Consider the following 4,412-nt stretch of genomic DNA (forward strand, 5'->3'; position numbering starts at 1 on the left):
GGTGGACCTTAACACGCGCATATTCTTAATATAATGACATAGAGTGGAAAAGTGGTGAATCTTGAGACCAAACCACTCAGGCTACTACCAATAATAGCTTGGACAAGTGTTGGACCTTGAATGTAAACCCTTGATCTACGACATATCGTGGGTTTAATGTTTTTCGATGGAGCCTAGCATCTTGGAGACATGGTGCACCTTGATTCTCCTCATGTTTCAATGGAGCCTACCTTGGACAAATGGTGGAGCATCCTTCTCTCCATGTTTCAATGGACCCTAGTTTAGACAAGGGGTGGACCTTTGCTTCTCTCTATGTTTCAATAGAGTTAGCTTGGACAAGTGGTGGACCTTGGAACCAAACCCCCATGTAAAACCTATCATGGTCACTCCAAGTAGTAAGAAAGAATAACCTTTAAGATGTAGCCTTATAGGTTGGACAAGTGGTGGACCTTAACACCCACATATTCTTAATAAAAGTGGTGAATCTTGAGACCAAACCACTCAGGCTACTAGCAATAATAGCTTGGACAAGTGGTGGACCTTGAATGTAAACCCCTCATCTACGAAATATCGTGGGTTTAATGTATTTCGATGGAGCCTAGCATCTTGGAGACATGGTGCAGCTTGCTTCTCGTCATGTTTCAATGGAGCCTATCTTGGACAAATGCTGGAGCATCCTTCTCTCCATGTTTCCATGGACCCTAGCTTGGACAAGTGGTGGACCTTTGTTTCTCTCTATGTTTCAATAGAGTTAGCTTGGACAAGTGGTGGACCTTGGAAGCAAACCCCCATGTAAAACCTATCATGGTCACTCCAAGTGGTAATAAAGAATAACCTTTAAGATGTAGCCTTATAGGTTGGACAAGTGGTGGACCTTAACACGCGCATATTCTTAATATAATGACATAGAGTGGAAAAGTGGTGAATCTTGAGACCAAACCACTCAGGCTACTAGCAATAATAGCTTGGACAAGTGGTGGACCTTGAATGTACACCCCTCATCTACGACATATCGTGGGTTTAATGTTTTTCGATGGAGCCTAGCATCTTGGAGACATGGTGCACCTTGATTTTCCTCATGTTTCAATGGAGCCTACCTTGGACAAATGGTGGAGCATCCTTCTCTCTATGTTTCAATGGACCCTAGCTTAGACAAGGGGTGGACCTTTGCTTCTCTCTATGTTTCAATAGAGTTAGCTTGGACAAGTGTTGGACCTTGGAACCAAACCCCCATGTAAAACCTATCATGGTCACTCCAAGTAGTAAGAAAGAATAACCTTTAAGATGTATCCTTATAGGTTGGACAAGTGGTGGACCTTAACACCCACATATTCTTAATAAAAGTGGTGAATCTTGAGACCAAACCACTCAGGCTACTAGCAATAATAGCTTGGACAAGTGGTGGACCTTGAATGTAAACCCCTCATCTACGAAATATCGTGGGTTTAATGTATTTGGATGGAGCCTAGCATCTTGGAGACATGGTGCAGCTTGCTTCTCGTCATGTTTCAATGGAGCCTATCTTGGACAAATGGTGGAGCATCCTTCTCTCCATGTTTCAATGGACCCTAGCTTGGACAAGTGGTGGACCTTTGTTTCTCTCTATGTTTCAATAGAGTTAGCTTGGACAAGTGGTGGACCTTGGAAGCAAACCCCCATGTAAAACCTATCATGGTCACTCCAAGTGGTAATAAAGAATAACCTTTAAGATGTAGCCTTATAGGTTGGACAAGTGGTGGACCTTAACACGCGCATATTCTTAATATAATGACATAGAGTGGAAAAGTGGTGAATCTTGAGACCAAACCACTCAGGCTACTAGCAATAATAGCTTGGACAGTGGTGGACCTTGAATGTACACCCCTCATCTACGACATATCGTGGGTTTAATGTTTTTCGATGCAGCCTAGCATCTTGGAGACATGGTGCACCTTGCTTCTCCTCATGTTTCAATGGAGCCTACCTTGGACAAATGGTGGAGCATCCTTCTCTCCATGTTTCAATGGACCCTAGCTTAGACAAGGGGTGGACCTTTGCTTCTGTCTATGTTTCAATAGAGTTAGCTTGGACAAGTGGTGGACCTTGGAACCAAACCCCCATGTAAAACCTATCATGGTCACTCCAAGTAGTAAGAAAGAATAACCTTTAAGATGTAGCTTTATAGGTTGGACAAGTGGTGGACCTTAACACCCACATATTCTTAATAAAAGTGGTGAATCTTGAGACCAAACCACTCAGGCTACTAGCAATAATAGCTTGGACAAGTGGTGGACCTTGAATGTAAACCCCTCATCTACGAAATATCGTGGGTTTAATGTATTTGGATGGAGCCTAGCATCTTGGAGACATGGTGCAGCTTGCTTCTCGTCATGTTTCAATGGAGCCTATCTTGGACAAATGCTGGAGCATCCTTCTCTCCATGGTTCAATGGACCCTAGCTTGGACAAGTGGTGGACCTTTGTTTCTCTCTATGTTTCAATAGAGTTAGCTTGGACAAGTGGTGGACCTTGGAAGCAAACCCCCATGTAAAACCTATCATGGTCACTCCAAGTGGTAATAAAGAATAACCTTTAAGATGTAGCCTTATAGGTTGGACAAGTGGTGGACCTTAACACGCGCATATTCTTAATATAATGACATAGAGTGGAAAAGTGGTGAATCTTGAGACCAAACCACTCAGGCTACTAGCAATAATAGCTTGGACAAGTGGTGGACCTTGAATGTACACCCCTCATCTACGACATATCGTGGGTTTAATGTTTTTCGATGGAGCCTAGCATCTTGGAGACATGGTGCACCTTGCTTCTCCTCATGTTTCAATGGAGCCTACCTTGGACAAATGGTGGAGCATCCTTCTCTCCATGTTTCAATGGACCCTAGCTTAGACAAGGGGTGGACCTTTGCTTCTCTCTATGTTTCAATAGAGTTAGCTTGGACAAGTGGTGGACCTTGGAACCAAACCCCCATGTAAAACCTATCATGGTCACTCCAAGTAGTAAGAAAGAATAACCTTTAAGATGTAGCCTTATAGGTTGGACAAGTGGTGGACCTTAACACCCACATATTCTTAATAAAAGTGGTGAATCTTGAGACCAAACCACTCAGGCTACTAGCAATAATAGCTTGGACAAGTGGTGGACCTTGAATGTAAACCCCTCATCTACGAAATAACGTGGGTTTAATGTATTTCGATGGAGCCTAGCATCTTGGAGACATGGTGCAGCTTGCTTCTCGTCATGTTTCAATGGAGCCTATCTTTGACAAATGGTGGAGCATCCTTCTCTCCATGTTTCAATGGACCCTAGCTTGGACAAGTGGTGGACCTTTGTTTCTCTCTATGTTTCAATAGAGTTAGCTTGGACAAGTGGTGGACCTTGGAACCAAACCCCCATGTAAAACCTATCATGGTCACTCCAAGTGGTAATAAAGAATAACCTTTAAGATGTAGCCTTATAGGTTGGACAAGTGGTGGACCTTAACACGCGCATATTCTTAATATAATGACATAGAGTGGAAAAGTGGTGAATCTTGAGACCAAACCACTCAGGCTACTAGCAATAATAGCTTGGACAAGTGGTGGACCTTGAATGTACACCCCTCATCTACGACATATCGTGGGTTTAATGTTTTTCGATGGAGCCTAGCATCTTGGAGACATGGTGCACCTTGATTCTCCTCATGTTTCAATGGAGCCTACCTTGGACAAATGGTGGAGCATCCTTCTCTCCATGTTTCAATGGACCCTAGCTTAGACAAGGGGTGGACCTTTGCTTCTCTCTATGTTTCAATAGAGTTAGCTTGGACAAGTGTTGGACCTTGGAACCAAACCCCCATGTAAAACCTATCATGGTCACTCCAAGTAGTAAGAAAGAATAACCTTTAAGATGTATCCTTATAGGTTGGACAAGTGGTGGACCTTAACACCCACATATTCTTAATAAAAGTGGTGAATCTTGAGACCAAACCACTCACGCTACTAGCAATAATAGCTTGGACAAGTGGTGGACCTTGAATGTAAACCCCTCATCTACGAAATATCGTGGGTTTAATGTATTTGATGGAGCCTAGCATCTTGGAGACATGGTGCAGCTTGCTTCTCGTCATGTTTCAATGGAGCCTATCTTGGACAAATGGTGGAGCATCCTTCTCTCCATGTTTCAATGGACCCTAGCTTGGACAAGTGGTGGACCTTTGTTTCTCTCTATGTTTCAATAGAGTTAGCTTGGACAAGTGGTGGACCTTGGAAGCAAACCCCCATGTAAAACCTATCATGGTCACTCCAAGTGGTAACAAAGAATAAAGTTTAAGATGTAGCCTTATAGGTTGGACAAGTGGTGGACCTTAACACGCGCATATTCTTAATATAATGACATAGAGTGGAAAAGTGGTGAATCTTGAGACCAAACCACTCA

The sequence above is a fragment of the Adiantum capillus-veneris genome, chromosome 19 (genome assembly GCF_014529385.1).
Source record: "Adiantum capillus-veneris isolate H3 chromosome 19, ASM1452938v2, whole genome shotgun sequence".
NCBI classification, from domain to species: domain Eukaryota; kingdom Viridiplantae; phylum Streptophyta; class Polypodiopsida; order Polypodiales; family Pteridaceae; genus Adiantum; species Adiantum capillus-veneris.